Source organism: Balaenoptera borealis (genome assembly GCF_965194805.1).
Source record: "Balaenoptera borealis genome assembly, chromosome: 17".
In the NCBI taxonomy this organism is placed as follows: domain Eukaryota; kingdom Metazoa; phylum Chordata; class Mammalia; order Artiodactyla; family Balaenopteridae; genus Balaenoptera; species Balaenoptera borealis.
This window is the reverse complement of record NC_138876.1, coordinates 38,433,897-38,459,850: the sequence shown is the minus strand read 5'-3', so window position 1 is coordinate 38,459,850 and position 25,954 is coordinate 38,433,897.

Here is a 25,954-nt window from a genome sequence, read left to right as displayed (position 1 = left end):
TGAAGACAAAAATATCCAAAACTTGGAAACAGACAAAGGATGGCTGCCCATCTTTTCAATGTCATGCTGCACCATTACAGAGCCACTCCAGAATTATCCTAGTCTCTAGGGGGTTTACCCTAATGACTCGCTCTTTACTATTGATTAGGATAGTCTACAACTTTGTAAGAGTAGATATTAACTTGTAGAAAGCTGAGGGTGATTCAAATGATTCTTGACCTATAGCAGGGCAAGTGAGCTTCTCTCTAGTGAAAAAGATAACTGCAGAGGTTACAGTTGTATTGTTCTCTAGGAGATTAGCTCGTTTTGCATCTAATATAGCAGTCTCATTCCAGCATTCTTTCTTTCAATGACTGTAAATACTTCTGTCCCAACTGTAATCCTTTGCACCAGGTTTACCATCCTGCTACTTCCCTCATTAATGAGTTAATTAAATGTGTGGCACATGTTCATTCTATATTTGTATGAAAGTTAGATTTTCAATGTTCTGGAAATTTTACTTGGCACACCAAAGCCCACATGCTTAACTACTATACTAGAATGAATGAATGAAATTGAATATATGTTGATTATGTTTAAAAAGGGAGGGAATTCCCTGGTGGCACAGTGGTTAAGAATCCGCCTGCCCCATCATGAAAAAATCTACAAACAGTAAATGCTGGAGAGGGTGTGGAGAAAAGGGAACCCTCTTGCACTGTTGGTGGGAATGTAAATTGATACAGCCACTATGGAGAACAGTATGGAAGTTCCTCAAAAAACTAAAATTAGAACTACCATACGACCCAGCAATCCCACTACTGGGCATATACCCTGAGAAAACCATAATTCAAAAAGTCTCATGTGGGCTTCCCTGGTGCCGCAGTGGTTGAGAATCTGCCTGCTAATGTAGGGGACACGGGTTCAAGTCCTGGTCTGGGAAGATCCCACATGCCACGGAGCAACTAGGCCCGTGAGCCACAACTACTGAGCCTGCGCGTCTGGAGCCTGTGCTCCGCAACAAGAGAGGCCGCGATAGTGAGAGGCCCGCGCACCGCGATGAAGAGTGGCCCCCGCTTGCCGCAACTAGAGAAAGCCCTCGCACAGAAACGAAGACCTAACAGCCAAAAATAAATGAATAAATTAATTAATTAAAAAAAAAAACAGAAATATATTAAAAAAAAAAAAAAAAAAAGTCTCATGTACCACAATGTTCATTGCAGCTCTATTTACAATAGCCAGGACATGGAAGCAACCTGAGTGTCCATTGACAGATGAATGGGTAAAGAAGATGTGGCACATATATACAATGGAATACTACTCAGCCATAAAAAGAAACAAAATTGAGTTATTTGTAGCAAGATGGATGGACCTAGAGTCTGTCATACAGAGTGAAGTAAGTCAGAAAGAGAAAAACAAATACCGTATGCTGACATATATATATGGAATCTAAAAAAAAATGGTTCTGAAGAACCTAGGGGCAGGACAGGAATAAAGACACAGACATAGAGAATGGACTTGAGGACATGGGGAGGGGGAAGGGTAAGCTGGGACGAAGTGAGAGAGTGGCATGGACATATATACACTACCAAATGTAAAATAGATAGCTAGTGGGAAGCAGCTACATAGCACAGGGAGATCAGCTTGGTGCTTTGTTTCCACCTAGAGAGGTGGGATATGGAGCGTGGGAGGGAGATGCAAGAGGGAGGAGATATGGGGATGTATGTATATGTATAGCTGATTCACTTTGTTATACAGCAGAAACTAACACACCATTGTAAAGCAATTACACTCCAATAAAGATGTTAAAAAAAAAGAATCCCCCTGCCAATGCAGGGGACACGGGTTCGATCCCTGGCCCTGGAAGATCCCACATGCCACGGAGCAACTAAGCCCTTGCACCACAACTACTGAAGCCCACATGCCTAGAGCCCATGCTCTGCAACAAGAGAAGCCACCACAATGAGAAGCCTGCACACCGCAATGAAAAGTAGCCCCCGCTCGCCGCAACTAGAGAAAGCCCACGCGCAGCAACAGACCCAATGAAGACAAAAATTTTTAAATTTAAAACAAAAGATTCCATTTCTGGGAAAGCTAAAACTGTAACTAAGTCAAGTCTCAGTCTGATGATGTGGGGCTTAGCATAAGCAACTCCATTTTGGGCCTGTTGTCTTGTTTTTAACAGGTGTAACCTCCTGGGGATTCTTAAAAGGGAAAATAATTAACACCTTTACCAAGGGCCTGGCTCAGCAGAAACCAAATACCCCAATGCAAGGCTGCTAATAGAAGTTAATAAATGAAATAACTACAACACAGTGCATGATATTGTTGCTTGGAATAGAAGATGCTTAATAAATATTGAATGAGTTGAAAAATTGATCCCTGATACAAAATCACTTCTGCAAAAAATAAAGCCAAGTTGAACAAATTCAGTCAAAGACATCTTTCAGAGCTATTAAAATTGTACCCTTTATTTGGGGAAAGATTATGACACACATACTTAGTTCCAACTCACTGCCAATAACTTGCTAATGGTGCTAATAGAGTTCTTAACTATATGGGAAAGACTATGAATGACCTATTCTCCACGTGTTCAGAAACATAGACATATGTTAACAATCCATTGTGCTTCTGTGTTTCTTCTGTGTCTCTTTTCTGGGATGGTTATGGGCATTTGTGGTTTCTATTTGTGGAAGGATACCACTGGCACACCAAGGGAAGGGAGATTCCAGGCAGTATTAAGGGATGACCTTATAAAATGTTAGTAGGCTTCCTGAAACATGTCACTAGTTAGGCAACATACTTACCAATTCATTCAAGGCTCTCTTCTAAGTGGTAGGGACACGACAATAAACAAAATACACAAACTGTTTTGTCTTCTAGGAGTTTATATTCTAGTGGGGAGAAACAGACACGAAAAAAAAAAAAAGAAATGCACGTAGTAATAGTTGGTGACAAGTGCTGTGGAGAAAAGGAACACAGGGACAGCAAAGAGGGATTTCCAGGTGAGGGTTGGAGGAGGGGCTTGCAATTTAAGAATAGAATGGTCAAGGATGGCCTCGGTGAGTAAAGACTTTAAGGATGTGAGACAGCAAACAATATGATTCAGTTATACATATACACGTATCTATTCTTTTTCAAATTCTAGGCTCCATATAAAATAAAAAATTTTTAATACATTTACAAAAATAAAACTATTCACATTCCTTGTGAAAAAAAAATATGAATTTGGGGAAAGGGAATTCTAGGAAGAGGAAAGAGCAAGGGCTAAGTCCTCAGGCAGGAGCATTCCTGGTGTGTTTGAGGGACGGTAAGAAAGTCCCAGGGGGAAGCAGAGTGAGGGAGGGAAAATAGCGAAGAGAGGAGGGAATGGGGGGACAGATGGGGTAGGGTTTGGGGGAGAGGACTCTTACGATCCACTGATGTCTTACCAGGATCACCCTGGCTGCTGGACTGAGAATAGATTGGAGAGGTGTCAGGGCCAGAGCAGGAAGAGGAGTTCAGAGCTGTTGCCCCACTGAATGAATGGAAGCCACCCTTCCCAGCAGCCTTCCCCTGCAAAAGCCTGGCCACTTGAAAATGTGTCCAGCCTGCTCTTGCAATGTCATCTTGCAATGATCAGATTTAATCCCTGCTCTGTAAGAAAATCCAAAAAAAGAGAAAAGAGAAAATGGGGCTGGACATGAGGGTTATAGTTTCCGAGGAAATAAGAAAAAATAAATAAAATTGCGATTTGCATCTTTGACATTTAGGGAAATTGAGTGGACTCAAGTCTCCTTAGGAAGAAAACAAGCTAATGTTAGTAAGCTAAAAATAACAATGCAATACGGAGGGCTGGAATAATTAGCCTGGAAAAGGGGTTGCCCCAGTGATCTCATTACATTTCCTCAGATGACTTTCCCAAGCCGTGACAGGTGAGTAATAGGAAACCACTGGATGGTCAGGCACAATGGTCTAGTTTTTAAAACCTATAATTTAAAGTTGAAATAAATGGCAGAGCCCCCAAACATCAAGAATAGATGATAGTTAAAGAAAATGACATGCACTAGTGTCCTATAAATAGCTGTCTTGAGATGTACTGTCACTCTGTCCTTCACTGCAAGTCAAGACCATGAGCTGCTGTATCCTTGGACACCTGCCAAATGCGTGTGGGTGGAGGTTCCTGCACATTTAAATTGTACAGCACCCATTCAGCTTAGATGTAGAAGGTTTGTAGAGTTTTTTCCTACACTGCACTTATGGAAACCAAGACCCACTGCTTGGAAGGTTAATGCTTTGCTGCAGGTCAGTGCTTTTTTCACCCTGCCTGCTGACTTGTGTGAACTGAAACAAAAACCAATTATTCTCCAAAATCAAAATCTTCAGATGCCTCAGGAGCAGTTTTAATTTAGTTTTAGAATTATGGGCTGGCTTTCTCCCTCACCTCTTGGTGTCAGATGTAGCCAAATTAAAAACATGGTCAAGTAATGGAAAGTTACTTAAAATCTTTCTCTCATGACTGTCTTCTCTTTACAACCATTATCATCATTTTCTGGCTGGTCACAGACACATTTCTTCTAAAATGGAATGCCCCTTGGCTCATTTTGAGCTGTATTTCTCACCCCCTTTATTGACCTCTATCCCTTTATCTCATTCCCTTGGAAGCCTGAACCTCAATTCTATAAATACATTAAAAATAAAAACTGATCCCATTTGGAACAAGGTCATATCATTGAATTTATTCTCAGAGCACATCATGACAAATAATTCTTGTTTGCTCTATAATATGCTTAGAATCCAGGCATGACCAGGCTTCAACCTCTTGGCATCCGTAGTGGTCAAAGGGGAGAACTCAAGCTGTACTAGTCCTTCCCCATCCCAGCTGATCCCCACTTTGGCCCTGCCTGGGGCCCAGGATTGACTGTCTTGCTATCTCTCAGCAGGTGGGCTGGGTGCTACCCACTTAGCGGCTGCAGGCAGTCACCAAATAGGAGACTGTTCCCTGCCCATAACTCCATCTAACTCGGCATCTCAGAAACTAGCCTTTGCAGAAAGGTGGTCTCCAACCTCGACCAGCACTTCAGTGCATTGCCTAAGACTCCCTCTACATGTGTCTACTCATTAATTCAATTCATTTAATTTCACTGACTATGTGCAAGGCATTGGGCCAAACGTAGGAGAGTCAATGGTCTACAGACAGCCCCATCTTCTGTTCCTCACTCTAGCCTACACTGTTCTCCTGAAGCCCCACCCCAATACCTTCCTCATTCCTCTTAGCAGTGATCTAGCCAATTCTAGAGAAGGACTCCCTCAACTCCCTACACCATCTAGATATCTACACACCTATCAGCACCTTACCTATCTTTCCCTCCTTCCTTTCCACCTCAGCGGAAAATGTATGATCTGGGTTTCATCAGTTTCCATTTCCTTAGGGCATTGACTCCACCAACTTTCCTCTCCTCTACCTTCAATCTCATCCGGCTAGTGGTTCTTTTCCAACAGTATTTTTACATGTTCAGGTCTATCTCAAATTAAAAATTCATAAATAAGTGATTTTTCCTCTATGTCCTTCTCTAGCATTCAAGCTATCTCTGTCTCTCCATAACCAAGATTTTAGAGGAATCCATACATTCAATCCCCACTTCATCATCTCGGCAACAACATTAATATGACCGGTTCCCAAATGTGAATCTACGTTCTGGGTTCCTCCATATATGATCAAAGGTCTACTGGATATAGCACCAGTTAGATGGCCCAAGGCACCTCAAACCGCATATGCCTGGAAGTAAGCCCATCAGCTTCCCTAGACTGCAAGAGTTTGGATCCCACCTCCTCCACTTACTGGCAGAGTGACTTTGGGCAAGTTCTTGAACCATTTGTCTTTCAATTTCCCCCTTCATGAACATCAAGAACTGGGAAGGGTCTGAGATGTTGCCCTACTTGCAAACTAGCAAGTTAGCCTGCCATACTTTCATAGATGCTGGCAGAATACACGAAACTCCTGGGTCAGAAATGAATGACGGTCTATTACTGAAGACAACTGCAGTAGCCAGAGTATCAGCATGTATTACACTGGTTCCTTGAGCCCCGGTTCCCACAGGGAGATGCAAAAACCTGCACATGCAGCGTGATTACAGGAGAGGAACCCTGAGTTCAGGGAAACTGCTCTTTGCTCCAGAGGGAGACAGTATATCTCCCAAGGCTGCCTGCTACATGTTCAGTAAAATGTGGGGAATGTTATAGCAGCTAAATTACCAGGTTGTTGTATTAAATGTGTTTAAAAAAAAAAGAAAAGCCTTTAAGATAGTGTAGGTACATATAAGCCCTAATATTATTTCATAACCCTAGTCCCTAGGAGCTCACTGGTTGAGGGTGTATGTTATTTATCTCTGTGTAAGCCCGTGTCCAGCACAATGTGTCGTGTGTGTATACAGTAGTTGCATCATGTCTGCTACATAATTGGTTGTCAAATATCTGAAGCTCTTGAAATAGCACATGTACAATTTTACATTCCAGGCTATACTCAATGCTATGTTGGTAGAAACCTTAAATACTGACTCACCTTGGACTTCACAAGTGAATTACAATGTTAATTGTGGGAGCTGTCAAGTTAACATGAGTTGTGTGGAAAAAAAATCACCTAATATCTTGCTTTTTAGAAAAGATTTCATAATGTCTAAGGGTTTGTTTTAAATATATGTTCCATGGAAAGTATTATTATCCCTTTAAATAAGTTATAGATTAATAGGGGCAGTTTCAGACAAAAAATGCCTTTGCCCTTACAGTTCATTTGACCTATAGCACAGTAAGCTTCCGACGAATCCACAGCCAAAAGTCAGTGACTACTGTACTTTACATGAAACTTAAATAAAGATTTATGGAGCACATTCTTTGTGCCAAGTACTATCCTAGGCAGTAGGGATATCCTAGGCAGTAGGGATATCCCAGGCAGAGGAAAAGGCCAATATCCTTCCTGCCCTGGAGGACTCACATTCAGAAGGGAAGAAATGCATCAAAAACCCAAATACAAAAACAATGAGGGAGTTGATTGGAACACCAACAAATAGCATCCCATTTCCCTGCCAATGTTCTAAAGCAACGAAGAAATTAAAGTATCCACGTGTGGAGACCAAAACATCACTTTTAAAACTGACAGGGACTTCCCTGGTGGTCCAGTGGCTAAGACTCTGCGCTGCCTATGCAGGGGGCCCAGGTTCGATCCCTGATCAGGGAGCTAGATCCCACATGCCACAACTGAAAAAAAAGATCCCGCATGCTGCAACAAAGATCCCGCGTGCCACAGCTAAGACCCGGCACAGCCAAATAAATAATTTTTTTTTTTAATTTAAAAAAATAAGAAAACTGACCAAGCTAATACAGAGAATCTGGCTCTAGATGTAGGAGCCCCAGTCCCCCTGGAGACTCATCCAGTCAAGTCACGGAGGACGCTGGATCACCACAGGGAGTGCTCCCCACACCACTGGGCCTTTAAGGTTTACACGTGGCCGAAAACAAGTGGGAACAAATGTTCTCTGCTGGCAGGCAGATCCGCAAAGGGAAGGCAGCAGAAGGGTCTCTGCTACCCACGGTGTACTTCCTCCTCAAATTCGCTCCTCAGTCAACCCGCTTCCCATTGGTAGTAATTATTACAACCTATCCCCAACAGCACTTCCCTACCTCATTTTTTATCAGAATTCATTGTCACCATATGCTATATAGTGCACTTTTTTTATTTTGGTTATTGTCTATCCCTCCCCTCCTCTCTACTAGAATGTAAGCTCCACCAGTGCAGGGGACACGGGTTCGAGCCCTGGTCCGGGAAGATCCCACATGCTGCAGAGCAACTAAGCCCGTGCGCCACAACTACTGAGCCCACGTGACACAACTACTGAAGCCCGCGCACCTAGAGTCCGTGCTCCGCAAGAAGAGAAGCCATCGCAATGAGAAGCCCGCGCACCACAACGAAGAGTAGCCCCCGCTCCACTCAACTAGAGAAAGCCCACGCACAGCAACGAAGATCCAATGCAGCCAAAAATAAATAAATAATTTTAAAATAAATAAATTAATTAAATGATGTATACAAAAAAATTTTTTTTTAAGTCTCAGATACTGCTAATAAAACTGTGGTTTGTGGCCTGTATTTGTAATTGAAGGAAATACTGAATTTCTGTTAGAGGCTAATGAGGAAAGAGAGGTAATAATGATCTCCCATTACAGACCATCTTGCTCCACCTGTTCCTTTTGCAGATGGGAAGTCTCAGATGGGGGAAATCTGAGAAGTCTAACATGAGCGGTCTAAGGAGTCTCACCTCCAGGGCCCTGACTCCCAGACATAAGGTCAGAGGAAACTCGATGGCCAGAGCAGGACCTTGAAGACTCGAATAAGTCATTTTACTTGTCTAGGAATGAATCAAATAAATGGGAATATAGCTATTTCCATATCCCTTAAGGACCACCTTCCCTGCCTTCAAAAAGCTCTCTGTATATTGATTCTACTATTGAGATCTAATACATATTTTTAATCTCTGTATTCGAGATTAAAATCTGTAAAATGAAACCAGTAACTACTTACCACACTGGGTTGTTATGAGGATCATATGCAAAAAAATACTTAAAGCTCCTACCACAGCACCTGGCATGTTGTTGAAGGTAAGTAAATAATACTTATTTGTAAATTAATAATACCTCATGGTACCTTACCCCTCAATTCTTTGCAATGCCCGCAGGTAATCTGGCAATTCAGCTGTGAGATTTAAATGTCTGGGATTCTGTAAAAAATGACTGATTAAATTTAGAGACCATGTTTTGTGTCTTTCCAGGCCTACTTTAACTTCCAGGCTGCTGTCACCCAGCCTGCATAGCTTCACTCCCTGTGCAAAGAGCGAGCTGCCACAAACTCTTGAAAGCATGCCTTTGGATTCTCTCCCGGCTTTCTTGTGCCTGGTGAGACAAAGAACACCTGAGCAGGTGGGAGCGGCTTCTCTGCCTTCAGCCAGGGTGCACACACTTGGTAGATGTTTTCTAACTTCCCGATTCTTCAGGCCTGAGCATAAGTGTCAGGCAAAGTAGACATAAGTTTATACCTCAAAATATTTAGTGGATTAAGGTGCATATTCTGCTGAATTCACAGGAAAAAAAAAAAGTGACTACTCTTAACGAAGGCTGCCTGACAATAATTTTCTGTGAAGGGGGAGAACAGTAGATACTGGAAAGTATGGCTGATGAGGGGTTATGGGATACACGAAGGAGGCTGAAAGGGACCCCAGGATTCAGGTAATTGGTGGAGCATTTGGTGGGGGACTCTGGGGACGCAACACCTGGGTGGCAGCCACTAGATGGGGGGGTACCATGCCCCTTTCTTTTCACATTCTGCTCTTTCTGCCCTCGATGCCACATCTCTCTTGTCTTCTGTCCCTCCGCCTCCATCCTTTTCTCTACCCAGGACCACCACCCATAATTTGCAGGGCCCAGTACAAAATGAAAATGTGAGGTCCCTTTTTCAAAAATGATTAAAAATTTTCAAGATGGCCAAAGCAGAACTTAAAGTAAACCAAGCAGGGGTCCTTCTGCGTGCAGTAGGGGTTTGTGTCACAGAGCAGGTCACACACGCACACAGCCGGCCCTGCCCCCCCTTTCTCTGCTGGTGCCTCATTCCTCACCCATCTGCCTCTATCTTCAAGATGACACTCGTCCCCCCGAGCCCGCCACAAGCAGACATTAGGATCTTCGACTCCCACACCCTTCAGGCTGCAAAGGACCCCAGAGGCCAGCCCCTTCATTTTACACCCCAGGCAACCAAGGGGTTGGTTAAGGGGCAACCACGGGGACATATTGGTTGAACCTCCAGCCCCAGGCTCTCCCCACCAGCCCCAGGCTCTCCCCACTCAATTACCTGGCTGCCCACTTCTCTCTCACAGCAAGTCTTCTAACTACACTCATCTGGGAGCTCCTTTTGTCTCTCATGCCACCTGACTACTGAAAGCAGTAAGGGAAAAGAAGAGGGAGAGCAGAGCTAAGAATAGCCCGAAATAATCAGCAAATTAAAATATTGAAAATAAGGACTTCCCTGGCCATCCAGTGGTTAAGACTTCACCTTCCAATGCAGGGGGTGCGGGTTCAATCCCTGGTCCGGGGAGCTAAGATCCCACGTGTCTCGCAGCCAAAAAACTAAAACATAAAACAGAAGCAGTATTGTAACAAATTCAGTAAAGACGTTAAAAATGGTCCACATCAAAAAAAAAATCTTTAAAAAAAATATTGAAACTATTTCCCCTTAAGGTGGGATCAAGCATTCCATAGCCTGGGAGACTTAACCTCATAAAAATGGGGAGGAAAAAAGGAAAGAAAAATACATGCTAATTTCAGCTCTTGCAAAACTTGCTTGGTCAACCAGTATTTGTCAAGCACTGTTGCAGGTGTTACTAATACAACAGTAAATAAGGCAAAGTTTCTGATCTTAAGAGCCCCAGGAGGCAGTCAGATCAGTAAGATATAACCCCCAAAAAAATGAACTTTAAAAAAAAGCAGGTTATTAAATTGTGACACTTATAACACTAATTTTGTTTTTTAAAATATTAAAATAAAATTTACCTAAATGGCCCCTAAAAAGTGGTTTTTCTGGCTGATGAAATTACAGGTCATTTTATTTTTTCTTATAATTCCATGTAATTTTCATTCTTTATTATATTTATAATATGTATTACTTTTTTTTTTAATTATTTAATTATTTATTTATTTATTTTTGGCTGTGTTGGGTCTTCGTTTCTGTGCGAGGCCTTTCTCTAGTTGCGGCAAGCGGGGGCCACTCTTCATCGCGGTGCGCGGGCCTCTCACTATCGCGGCCTCTCCTGTTGCGGAGCACAGGCTCCAGACACGCAGGCTCAGTAGTTGTGGCTCACGGGCCCAGTTGCTCCGCGGCATGTGGGATCTTCCCAGACCAGGGCTCGAACCCGTGTCCCCTGCATTGGCAGGCAGATTCTCAACCACTGCACCACAAGGGAAGCCCCTGTATTACATTTATAAGACAAAAAATTAATGTTTATACCTTTTGACAATGTATAGAATGTCTATGACTCTATTCCCTAAGGAAGTGATTTTAAATATGAATACATTTAATCATTACAGTATTATTTATAATAATGAAAAATTGAGGACATTTTGCTCAAGGTCTTCCCTGGAGAGTTCTTGAATGATCACACAAGGTTGCTACTAACAATTTAGAGATGGTGCCACTAGGTGGCAACAGGGAGTCTGTGACATGTGAGTACAACTTCAAGGTTAGCTCGCAAAGCCTTCAGAACTCAATGCTGGTGGAATACTCATTGAAATTCTTTCTCAAAATGAAATCACAGTGTTACCCCCAAAAAAGCATTTAACCTAGAAATCCCACCTTTAGGAGTAAATTATTAAAATAATGGAATAAATGAACAGAGACGTATGTATATAATAGCAAAAAATGTGAAACCACCTAAATTGTCCATCAGTGGAGGACTGATACATTATGATGACTTATTAATGATGAAGTTCTGTAATAACAGGAAAGGATGTCCATTATATGTTATTTTTAAGTGAAAAGAAAGCAGATTATCCAATACTGATATGGAAGATAATTTGCTATAAACATTAAAAGCCTGTAGAGTCAGATGGTCGGTGATCAAGTACCAACTATAAACTGTGTGACTTTGAGCAAGTTTCTTAACCTCTCTGGGCATCATTTACAAAATAGGAATGATATTACTACCTCACCAGGTTGTTGTGAGGATTAAATGCAATATTACAGGGAAAGCCCTGACAACAGCACTTAGCATCTACTAAGCTCTCAACAGGCCTTAGCTACCATTATTACATATAGGGTGATACCATTGTTTTTTTAAATATCCAATATATCTATATGTGGACACATGCATTTTCCGAAAGGATACATATCAAAATGTTACAATGATTATAATATTGGGGTGGTGAGATCACAGGTGATATTTTAATTAAAGCTCTTAGCAATTTGGGGGAAAAAATTCTGATGATGGCTCTGTATGCTCAAATGCATGGAGATCTGTAACTATAATCTTCCATACCACATTTCTAGGAAAAATAATTTTTCAATTTTTTATTTAATAACAAAAAAATCACTGTTTTAAAATAAAGTCTACAGCGTATCTCTCTAATAATTTTCCTTTTTCCTTTCTTTTTAAATTTGATTCCACCTCTCACCTCACCAGGGCTTGTTTTGAATGTTTTTATTTTTATACCCACCCTTAATTCTAGCTTGTTGTCAGGATCCTCCCCAGCCCAGGCTAGTCCAAGGCTGCAGTCAACACTGCTTTCTGCTCTCGCCTGGTTGTGCTGGTTTCCCACCCCTCCCCACCCCTGCCAGCCCTCCAGGTGGACTAAAAAGGGTTCCTTCCATTCAATCCCTACTTCCTCTTCCACTGGCCCCAAACCACTCCTTGTTAGAGAAAACTGAATTCCGCTGTTAGGTTTCCTCCGGTCACACTGTTTCTGTTTTGTGTGTGTGTGTGTGTGTGTGTGTGTGTGTGTGTGTTTAAACACCATTTCCCTTTTTGTTCCTTTTAGATAAAAAGAAGAGCTCCTCTCTTGTTCCGCCCACCCCTCAAACCCCCTTCCTTTTTCTTTGTCTGTTGCTCTGTATCCTTTGTCCCAGTGATGAAACATGCCTCCCCTTAGGTTTTCTCTTTACAACCTTGCCAGCGTCTTCAGAAACCAAGATTAAAGTGTCAAAATCCTGACATGCATGGGATTGTTTTGTTTAGAGAATTAACAGCAAATGACACTGCTTTCATTACCGTAATTCATGGCATTAGCTTTAACTGCACCCCCCTCAATTTCCAACATAAACTTGCTACTGGTTATGGAGTTATCTCAATTAGCTTTTTTATCTATGCCCTCATTCTCGATACTAAGAACAAATAAATGGCCTTCACATAGTAGCCCCTACACTTGCACCTTTGGAACTAGAAGGCAGTGACTTCGCAGCAAAACTGGAGTTGGCTCCCTCTGATGATTCAAAAGGGCCGAAGCACTGCTGATGTTGAGAATATGACGCAACAGATACTGATTCTGGCAGAAGGCAATTTTTTGCATTGACTTTTAGTGATTAAAGAGATTAGAAGCAACTGTTACTACAATTTTTTTTTAAGTGAAGCAAGAAGCAGCTACCAAATTTAATTAATATAAATGTATATTGCAGGTAAGATAATGGTACAACTTTGTAAGGACAAGATACAGTAAATGAAAATAACTTCTACTCACACAAAGAACTCACAACTTGACCCAACTTTTATAAATATGTGTAATAACAGTTGTTCATGTAAGTTCATTGATAAAAATCTTAGAATGTAAATCATTAATAATGTTAATAGGGCTTCCCTGGTGGCACAGTGGTTAAGAATCCACCTGCCAATGCAGGGGACACGGGTTCGAGCCCTGGTCTGGGAAGATCCCACATGCCGCGGAGCAACTAGGCCCGTGAGCCACAACTACTGAGCCTGCGCGTCTGGAGCCTGTGCTCCGCAACAAGAGAGGCCGCGACAGTGAGAGGCCCGCGCACTGCGATGAAGAGTGGCCCCCGCTCGCCACAACTAGAGAAAGCCCTCACACAGAAACGAAGACCCAACACAGCCAAAAATAAATAAATAAATAAATAAAATTTTTAAAAAATAATAATAATAATGTTAATAATAGTTTCTGATTTTATTCTAAATCAACCTTAGGAATTTAGATTGGTTTTAAAATAGTTTAAATTATTTTTATAGTATTTTATGTTTAACTCAAAGACTCCTCTCTTTAATCAAAAACAAAACTCACTCTGAGGATTTATTCATTCATCAAACATTAGCTCAGAACTGATGACTAGCATAGTGTGGGGAGCAAAGTGCGGGAGAGGTGAACTACAAACGCGGAAGACACAGTTTCCACTTTCAAGGAGTCTGTCGTCTACTTAGAAAGCAAAACACACACATAAAGTAACTCATGGAAAATTTTGAAAGCAACATAATAATCAAGTGTAACAATATTTGGAGATTATTTGTTTTTTAAGACCTTTAAACTTGAGGTGCCAGATAAAGTGCAAGACCCCTAGTTAAAATTGTAATTCTATAAATAACAAAGAATTTTTAGTATAAGCATGTCCCATGCTAAAAGGAAGAGGAAAAAAGTATTTGCTCTTTATCTGAAATTCAAGTTAACTGGGCATCCTGCATTATTATTTTCTAAATCTGACAACTCTAAATTTGAGGCATGTGGGATACAGAAAGGATCTTAATAGAGTGGATTGGGTCAGATAAGCTTCCTGGAGAATGTGAGTTTTAAGCCAACTGCTGATGAAAGCAGTGGATGGAAACAGAAGACATTCCAAATGTGGGAAGCGAGGGTCCATGGCACCGAAATCGAGATGAGCAAGTAACTCCTGGTTAGGATGGCAACCAAATTAGTTTAGCCAGAGGAAGATTTTCAAGAGGAACAAGAAAGCTGAAAACTGCTGATGTGAGTGATCACTCTTAACTTGATTTCTTTCTATGGAGTTTGCTTAAAGGACAATATTCCTACTTCCCAATCAATTAGACATTTTTAAAAAATAATTTTTCTCTCTATAAGCCAAGTCCACAGATTTCAATGGCTTAGACACAAAAGTTTTAAACTGTAGAGATGTTTATCTCTACTGGTTATTTACGTTGGCATTACAATTTGAGTTTTGCTGTTATACATTTTAAAGATCAAAAATGTGTTTGAAATATATAATATATCCAGTTGAAATATATATATGTATTTGTTTGTTTACTTATGGATTTATTTTCCCAGTGGCTTCCAATGGTAGGGTCCTGATACCTGAGTCTTTGCTGGATAGAGGAGTCAGGAGCTTTGGAGGGAGGAGGGAGTGAGCCCTAAGAGCTCTGCATAATAAAAAGAGCAAGTAGAGAGTGGGGAGCCTGGAGCCTGCAGAGTGCTTCTACTGGGGCAGAGGAAGGTACTGGGGAGAGGAGAAAAACCTCTATCCTACTGCTTTCAAATCTATAGTTCCTATATCTAGCAGCCCTGTTTCTAGAAGTCTATCATAAGCTCTGGGATATATTAAGAGAAGAATAGTACGCTAGGCTCATAAGGAAACACAGTATAAAAAATACATTTGCTTATATTTTTTAAACATATGTGATTATATTTTAAAACAACAAAAGGATAATCATAAAATAAAAATAATAATACCTCCTTCCTATGAAGGAAGGAGGAAATGAGGTAGAGAAGAAACAAACACAAACTAGACTTCTTTAGATGCACTTTGTTTGGTAGATTTAATTTTAGGATCATGTAAATATTTAAATAATTGATACTTAAATTGAGAAAAAGCAATCAATCCTTAACAAAAAATGAAAGGAAAAAATGAACATAACTGTATATCCAGATGGTGGCATAACCACCAGAGAGGGACTATTCTAAATGACTTAAAAACACAGTAATTTGACTGACATCCCCTGTGGGATACACCCTAGGGATAGAAGGGACTGTTAAGAACAAAAACTAATATGAAAATCTTTAAAGTTTTAGAGTATGAACAGTCAGTGTCTGAGGCTGTTGTGTGTATAACTTGGGATAAAGCAAATGAGAGTAATTATGTAATGTTCAAATTCTGTCATACCCAGCCCTGGTCTGGGAAGATCCCACATGCCGCGGAGCGGCTAGGCCCGTGAGCCACAATTGCTGAGCCTGCGCGTCTGGAGCCTGTGCTCCGCAACAAGAGAGGCCGCGATAGTGAGAGGCCCGCGCACCGCGATGAAGAGTGGTCCCCACTTGCCGCAACTAGAGAAAACCCTCGCACAGAAACAAAGACCCAACACAGCCATAAATTAATTAATTAATTAATTAATTTTTAAAATTTGAAAAAAAAATTCTCTCATACCCAGCATTATTGAGAACTGGGGATCTTAGCATGAACAGAAAATAAATAAATTAGATAGAAGAGATTAAGTAAAAATCCTGTAGTCATGAATTTGAATATGAAGTATCAGTATGAACAAATGATTCATTTTATCTTTAAAACAAAAACTATATTTCCCAGCACTGTCTGATGAGAATTTCTTGAAACAAAAGACCAAAAAAAAGTAGAAATAAGCACACTAGTGCCCCAGTTGTGAACTTGAAACACTATTTTCACTGAAAGAAATAAGGGCTCCTTAGAAAGGACTGATTCTAGGGGCAGAGAAATAAAGGATGAGCTTGCAACATCTTGTCAGACAACAGAGAAGTTGTCAAAGACTCTAGAGTCATGTCAGTGGGTCTCAGGCGTCAACTTGACCAAAGATGGAACCATTGAGCATCAATACAAAAAAATAATGGAAAAGGATTTAAATACAACAAATATGTTGACTTCATGAGTTTGTAAAGATATTAAAGCAAAATAAAACATATTGGTCACTACTGGAGGATACTAGTGAACTGGCTTATTATTTTGAACATTGATAAAGACAGAGAATCAAGCATTTATCCTGACTTTCCTATGTAAACTGTACCACTGTGTAACCAAATAGTATTCCAGCTAAGAAAGGAAGAATGAATGACAGAATTAGAATACCACCATTCTGCAACTCCAAGTGAATTAATGGATCTAGGCACTAACCATCAATGTCATCCCAAAGAGACAACCAGACATCAGGTACCTCTGGTAAGAGGGACCATGTGATCTACAAAGTGGTCCTGCTGAAAACTCCAACCTGAATCTGACAAAGTCTCAAAATCTAATTACCACTGAGCTTCCCAGGCTGCACAGACAGTCGTGCAGGGACCCAGCTCCACCGTCCAGCAGGCTGGCACCAGCCCAAAGCCCCCTCAGCTCTGCAGATAGCCGTGCAGGGACACAGGCCTGCCCTCCAGCAGGTCAACACTAGCCCCAAGCCCTCCCAGACCCACAAAGAGAGCTGCTCAGGACCCCACCCTGCCCATCAGCAGGCCAGGAGCAGTCCTGTGCCCCACCCTGGAACTGCGGCTGTGCTGCCAACCATGCAGGAAGACTACCCTGCCCACCGGTGGGCCTGCAGCCACCGCACAAGGCACAACCTCGCAGCCAACCAGGCTGGGGGCCAGCCCCACCGACCAGTGCACCCACAGTAGTTGGTCCCACCACAACAGAAGTGTGCATGCAGCTCACATAGAGGGCGCCCCCAGAGCATATAGCTCTGGTGATCACAGGGGAACATGCTTCTGGGCCCCATAGGACTTCTCCTACATAAGGCCACATCTCCATGACTGGGAAACGTAACTTAAAGTAACACATAGAAATAAACACAGTGGGGGGGCTTCCCTGGTGGCATAGTGGTTAAGAATCCGCCTGCCAATGCAGGGGACACGGGTTCGAGCCCTGGTCCGGGAAGATCCCACATGCCACAGAGCAGCTAAGCCCATGCACCACAACTACTGAGCCTGCGCTCTAGAGTCCACGAGCCACAACTACTGAAGCCTGCACACCTAGAGCCCATGCTCCACAACAAGAGAAGCCACCGCAACGAGAAGCCCGCGCAGCACAATGGAGAGTAACCCCCGCTCACCACAACTAGAGAAAGCCCGTGCACAGCTACGAAGACCCAACACAGCCATAAATAAATAGATAAATTTTATAAATAAATAAATAAATAAATAAGAACAATGAGAAGCCCTTGTGGTTTCCATCACATGAAGCGTTTTAGAAAAAAAAAAAGAGAGAGAAAGGAACACAGGGAATTGGGCAAAATGAGGAGACAGAGGAGTATGTTCCAAACAAAGAAACAAGACAAAGCCCCAGAAAAACTAAGTGAAGTGGAGAAAAGCAACCCGCCCAATAAAGACTTCAAGGTACTGATCATAAAGATGTTCACTGAACATGGGAGAAGAATGGATGAACACATGAAGACTTTCAACAAAGAGAAAATAAAAAGAAGAAACAGAGATGAAGAATACAATAACTGAAATTAAAAATACCCTAGAAGGAATCAAAAGTAGATTATATGATACAGAGGAAAGGAGCAGCCCATCTGGAAGACAGAGTAGTAGAAATCATCCAAACTGAACAGAAAAAAGAAAAAACAATTTTAAAAAATGAGGATAGTTTAAGAGACCTCTGAGACAACATCAAGTGTACTAACATTTACATTACAGGGGACCCAGAAGGAAAAGAGAGAAAGAGGCAGAGAACTTATTTGAAGAAATAATAGTTGAAACTTCCCTAACCTGGGGAAGGAAACAGACATACACACCATGATCAAGTGTGATTTATTCCAAGAATGCAAGGATGGTTCAATACATATAAATCAATCAACAGGATACACCACATTAAGAAAATGAAGAATAAAATTCATATGACCATCCCAATAGATACAGAAAAAGCTTTTGACAAAATTCAACATCTATTAATGATAAAAACACTCAACAAAGTGGGTAGAGAGGGAACATGACTCAACACAATAAAGACCATATATGAGAAACCTATAGTCAACATCATATTCAATGGTGAAAAGCTGAAAGCATTTCCTCTAAGATCAGGAACAAGACAAGGATGCCCACTCTCAACTATTCAATATAGTATCAGAAGTTCTAGCCACAGACATCAGACAAGAAAAAGAAATAAAAGGAGTTCAAATTGGAAAGGAAGAATTAAAACTGTCACTGTTTGCAGTTGACATGATACTATATATAGAAAATCCTAACAATCCCACCAAAAAACTATTAAAACTAATTAATGAATTCCGTAAAGTTGCAGGTTACAAAATCAATATACAGAAATCTGTTGCATTTCTATACACTAACAATGAACTCTCAGAAGAAGAAGTTAAGAAAACAATCCCATTTACAATTTCATCAAAAAGAATAAAATACCTAGGAATAAATCTAACCAAAAAGAAACAGACTTGTACTCTGAAAACTATAAGACAGGGGAATTCCTTGGAAGTCCAGTGGTTAGGACTCCGCGCTTCCACCGCAGGGGACCCAGGTTTGATCCCACAGCTGTGTGCTATAGCCAAAAAATTTAAAAATTAAATTAAATTAAATTTTTAAAAAACTATAAGACACTGATGAAAGAAATTGAAGATGAGACAAACAAATGGAAAGATCTACCATGATCATAGACTGGAAGAATTAATATTTTTAAAATGAAGGGACTTCCCTGGTGGTCCAGTGGTTAAGACTCCATGCTCCCAATGCAGGAGGCCCGGGTTCAACCCCTGGTCAGGGAACTAGATCCCATATGCCACAACTAAGAGCTTGCATGCCACGACTAAAAAAAAAAAAAAAAAAAGATCCCACATGCCACAATGAAGATCCCGCATGCCACAACTAAGACCCGGTGAGGCCAAATAAATAAATAAAATAAATAAATATTTAAAAAATAAAAAAAAAATAAAATGACCATACTACCCAAGTCAATCTACAGATTCGATGTAATCCTTATGAAACTACCAGAGGCATTTTTCACAGAAAACATATAATTCTAAAATTTGTACTAAAACATGAAAGACCCCAAATAGCCAAAGCAATCTTGAGAAAGAAGAACAAAGCTGGAGGTATCATGCTCCCCAATTTCAAACTAAACTACAAAGCTACAGTCATCAAAACAGTGTGGTGCTCGCACAAAAACAGACACATTGGTCAATGGATCAGAATAGAGAGCCCAGAAATAAACCCACACTTATCTGGTCAATTAATCTATGACAAAAGAGGCAAGAATATACAACAGGGAAAAGACAGCCCCTTCAATAATTCCTCTTGGAAAAACTCAACAGCTACATGCAAAAGAATCAAACTGGACTACTTTTTCAAACCATCTACAAAAATAAACTCAAAATGGATTAGGGACTTAAATGTAAGACCCAAACCATAAAACTCCTAGAAGACAACATAGGCAGTGCACTCTTCAACATCAGTCTTAGCAATATTTTTTTGGATATGTCTTCCCGGGCAAGGGAAACAACAAAAAATAAAATAAACAAATGACACTACATCAAACTTTTAGCTTTTTCACAGTGAAGGAAACTATCAACAAAACAAAAATGCAGCTGGAGTGACTTCCCTGGTGGCACAGTGGTTAAGAATCCTCCTGCCAATGCAGATGACATGGGTTCAATCCCTGGCCAGGGAAGATCCCACATGCCATGGAGCAACTAAGTCCTTGTGCCACAACTACTGAGCCTGCGCTCTAGAGTCCACGAGCCACAACTACTGAGCCCGCACACCACAACTACTGAAGCCCACACACCTAGAGCCCATGCTCTGCAACAAGAGAAGCCACCACAATGAGAAGCCTGTGCACTACAACGAAGAGTAGCCCCCTCTCACTGCAACTAGAGAAAGCCTGTGCGCAGCAACGAAGACCCAACGCAGCCAAAAATAAATTTAAAAATTAAAAAAAGAAAATGCAGGGACTTTCCTGGTGGTCCAGTGGCTAAGACTCCGTGCTCCCAATGCAGGGGTCCCGGGTTCGATCCCTGGTCAGGGAACTAGATCCCACATGCTGAAACGAAGACCCCACATGCCACAACTAAGACCTGGCACAGCCAAATAAATAAATAAATAAATTTTTTTTTAATGCAGCTGGAGAAGATATTTGCATATGATATATCCAATAAGGGGTTATTACCCAAAATATACAAAGAACTCATACAACTCAACATCAAAAAAACAAACAACCTGATTTAAAAATAGGCAGAAGACCTGAATGGACATTTTTCCAAAGAGGACATGCAGATGGCCAATGGGCACATGAAAAGATGCTCAACATCACTCATCATCAGGAAAATGCAAATCAAAACCACAATGAAATATCACCTCACACCTGTCAGAACAGCTATTACCAAAAAGACAACAAATAACAAGTGATGCCGAGGATGTGGAGAAAAGGGAACATTTGTGCACTGTTGTTGGGATTGTAAATTAGTGCAGTTACTATGGAAACCAGTATGGAGTTTCCTCAAAAATTAAAAATAAAACTGCCATGTGATCCAGTAAATTTACTTCCGGGTATTTACTCAAAAAAACCAAAACACATTCAAAAAGATTTATGCACTCAAATGTTTATTGCAATATTGTTTATAATAGCCAAGATATGGAAGCAACCAAAGTATCCATTAATAGATGAACAGATAAAGAAGATGTGGTATATATACACAATGCAATATTATTACTCAGTCATTAAAAAATGAAATCTTGCCCATTTGTGACAACATGGATGGATCTAGTGTGTATTATGCTAAGTGAAATAAGTCAGAGAATGACAAATACCATATGATCTCACTTATATGTGGAATCTAAAAAACAAAGATTTGCAGCAACATGGAAGGACCTAGAGATTATCATACTAAGCAAAATAAGTCAGAAAGAGAAAGACAAATATCATATGATAACACTTATGTAAGAAATCTAAAATATAATATGAATGATCTTATTTACAAGGCAGAAACAGACTCATAGACATAGAAAACTAACTTATGATTACCAAAGGGGAAAGGGGGGAGGGATAAATTAGGAGTTTCAGATTAGCAGATACAAACTACTATATATAAAATAGATAAACAACAAGGTCCCACTGTATAGCACAGGGAACTATATTCGATATCCTGCAATAAACCATAATGGAAAAGAATATGAATATATATATTCATATGTATGTATGTGTGTGTATATATATATATATATATATATATATATATATATATACATACATATAAAACTGAATCACTTTGCCATACACCAGAAACTAACACAACATTGTAAATCAACTATACTTCAATAAGAATTTTTTTAATAAACTGTTATTTTACAAAAAATAAAATAAAATTTAAAAATTTTAAATTAAAAACAAAGAAAATTGGGACTTCCCTGGTGGTCCAGTGGTTAAGAATCCTGCTTCCAATGCAGGGGATGTGGGTTCGATCCCTGGTCAGGGAACTAGGATCCCACACGCTGCAGGGCAACTAAGCCCACACACCATAACTACTGAGCACGCAGGCCACAACTAGAGAGAAGCCTGCCGGCGCAACGAGGAGCCTGAGCACCACAATGGAAGATCCCGCATGCTGCAACTAAGACCTGATGCAGCCAAAAAAATAAAATTAAATAAATAAACAAATATTAAAAAAACAAAGAAAATAGATACAGAGGACAAACAGGTGGTTGCCAGAGGGGAGGAGGTAGGGGTGGGGTGAAATAGGTAAAGGGGATTACAAGGCACAAACTCCCAGTTATACACTAAATAAGCCATGGGGATATAATATACAGCATGAGGAATATGGCCAATATTATTGTAATAACATTGTGTGAGGACAGATGGTTACTAGACGTATCGCGGTGATCATTTCATAATGTATGCCAATGTCAAATCACTATGTAGTGCACCTGGAACTAACACAATAAGGTACATCAACTATATTTCAATTCAAAAAAAAGAAAAAAGAAAAAAAAGGTTTAACAACCAGTTCACAAGAACCATAGGAGACAAAGGAACATGCTACACACTAGGTGTTAGCAATTAGCAAAATTCAGACGACCAGTTTCTTCAACAGTTAAACTGCAAGGGGAAAAGCAAAGAGAGGATAAGAAAACCATGGATTAAAAAGACTTAGGAACAATATCAACACTAACAATGTGTAGACCTTAATTGGATCCAGATACAAACAAATAAACTGATTTTTTTTTAATTATTATTTTTTATTTATTTATTTATTTATTTATTGGCTGTGTTGGGTCTTCGTTTCTGTGCGAGGGCTTCCTCTAGCTGCAGCAAGCGGGGGCCACTCTTCATCGCGGTGCGCGGGCCTCTCACTATCGTGGCCACTCTTGTTGCTGAGCACGGGCTCCAGACGCGCAGGCTCAGTAGTTGTGGCTCACGGGCCTAGTTGCTCTGAGGCACGTGGGATCTTCCCAGACCAGGGCTCGAACCCGTGTCCCCTGCATTAGCAGGCAGATTCTCAACCACTGTGCCACCAGGGAAGCCCTAAACTGATATTTTTAAAATTGAGTTCAAATTAATAACTTGAACCGTGGATTGATAGTTGATGACATTAAATTTATTAATTTTATTAATTTAATGGAATTTATTAAAAATTTATAAATTTAATTAATTTTAACCAATATTAATAATGTTATTATGGTTTCATTTTAAATAGAAAATAGATTTTCTATTTATCAATTTTTCCACCGAAGAGAAAGTGTCAATATTTTGTATGCAATCAGAGGAATAATAGATGTCAAATTGCTAAAGGAAAAGAACTACAGCTGCAGATCAAGCCCATCATCACCTTATGAGGTTACTGATAATATTTAAAGACATGAGGCTTCTCTTTATCTTTTAGAAACATATACTAAAATATTTAGTGGTAAAAAGATATGAAACCTGAGATCTGCTTCAGATGAATACTGGGGAAAGGAATGGGAAATAAGATGAAATCAGATTGACCACGAAATAATCATCATTGAAACTAGGAAATGAGTACATGAGGGTACACTGTACTTTTCTCTCCACTTTTATACGTTTCAATTATTCTTTAATAAAAAATATTTCTAAACTTTGTACTGCCCACTACTAAATAGCCACAATTTATTGAACACTTAACATGAATTTTTAAATTTTATGTTGACAACAACTTTGTGAGTACTATTACCATCATCTCTATTTTAGCGATAAGGGAACTGAGGCTTAGAGAGGGTAATTAACATATTGAGGGTCCCACAGCCAGAATACAGATTGAATTCACCCTAATAACCACCATCCTATAGTGGGTTTTCTAAAGACTGTATAATGCTGCTGAGTTGTGTGTCTGGGTTTGCATGAAATGAGAACAGAAGTAGTCCTTGGGGACAGCAAACATCTGGGTTTCAGTCATTTAAAAAAATTTAAAATCTTCAAAATACATAACAAAAATAATTGGGAAAACAATAGCATGTCCAAGCCATGTCAAGGAAAATGTATCACTACTTCTATTCTCAATAAAAAGTCTATTTAGGCCAACACATTATCCCCCCAAAAGTATTACTGAGCCTTTCAGGGAGTGAAAAAACAGGCATAATAGTTGTAGACAGGCAAAAGGACATATAGTCCTTAAGGGAATATGAATTTGAATAGAAGAATGTGAACAATGGAGAACAGTCTGCTTCTTAGATCCCCTGATGTATAAAGTTTGGTCCATTTCCAATAGCAATCAGAAGATGCTGGCAATGGCCCAGCTGGCCCGCCTGTGAGACCATCTGGAAGAAAGATAAGTGTCGGCCACACACTGATCAGGCTGACACCAGCACTGGATTGTTTGTCCATTTTTATAGTACTTGTGGAACTACTAGTAAGGTTAAAGAGGAGTAACATCAACTCCAAATCACCCACGACCTCAAAGGAATTAAAGTGTCTCCTCGAGATATTAAGAAAGGCTTTTCAGAAACAAGAGTAAATCAAGCTTAGAATGACTTATTACCAAGCTTTTAAAAATTGGTCTGGAGCTTATCCCTGGTCTAATTTAGGGCCAATATTATCTTTTCCCCTGAATGTAACTTGGGAATGCTATCTTTATGATTCTGTTTGTATTTAACGACCCAGACATTAAGTCTCTGACATAAATATATAGGTTTGAGGTTGAAAACTGTTATCTCTCCTAAACATTCTGTTTTGGGAGGAAATAGCTTTTTATACAGTAAGAAACCAGCCTAATTCTTTACTCTTTTCTAAGAAACAAAGTTACAATAATCACAAGGATTCCTCAGACACCAGAGATAAAATATTTGATCATGAAAAGGTGATTTTTTATTTATTTATTCATTTTATTGGAGTATAATTGCTTTACAATGGTGTGTTAGTTTCTGCTGTATAACAAAGTGAATCAGCTATACATATACATATATCCCCATATCTCCTCCCTCCTGCGTCTCCCTCCCACCCCCCCATCCCACCCCTCTAGGTGGTCACAAAGTATCGAGCTGATTTCCCTGTGCTGTGCGGCTGCTTCCCACTAGCTATCTATTTTACATTTGGTAGTGTATATATGTCCATGCCACTCTCTCACTTCGTCCCAGCTTCCCCTTCCCCCCAACCCCGTGTCCTCAAGTCTATTCTCTACATCTGCATCTTTATTCCTGCCCTGCCACTAGGTTCATCAGTACCATTTTTTTTTCTAGATTCCATATATGTGCATTAGCATACGGTATTTGTTTTTCTCTTTCTGATTTACTTCACTCTGTATGACAGACTCTAGGTCCATCCACCTCGTTACAAATAACTCAATTTCGTTCCAAAAAGATGATTTTTAAATCTCGTTAGATTCATGGAGAAAGTGTGTGCGGTATAGATTTTCAATAGCCCTTTCCCCATTGTGAAAGATAAACAACCAGAGTTGTTTTATCATGGTTTTACTGAATTTCAAGTCTGTCACATGGTAATAAAAAGTAAAAAATTAAAAGAGTAAACTCAGAATCAATCACTGTTTAATTCAAATACTCTTTGTAAAGAATAAAAACCTGAGGGAATTCTCTGTCAGTCCAGTGGTTAGGACTCGGTGCTTTCACTGCTGAGGGCACAGGTTCAATCCCTGGTCAGGGAAATAAGATCCCATAAGCACCGCATGGCGCTTATGGGATCTTAGTTCCAAAAAATAAAAAATAAAAAGTAAATAATAATAAAATAAAAAACTTAGAGGGAAAACACCCCACATAGATGCTCTAATAGTACCCAAAGGGGTTAAAAAAATTTTTTAATGAAAACTGAGAAAACATACAGTAGCATAAATATAGGTAAATTAGAACATCTAAAATTGCTGTAGTAGATCTTCTATTTTATCAGTGTTTTCCACTAAAGAGAATGTGTCAATATTTTGTACGCAACCAGAGGAATAATAGACATTGAATTGTTAAAAGAACTATAACAGCAAATCAACTCCACCATCACTCTGTGGGATTACTGATCATGTAAGTGCTGTCATCTTTATTTTCAATTTTTAAAAGCACTTATGTATCACTCACATAACTTTCTTCCCTACTATAGGAAATG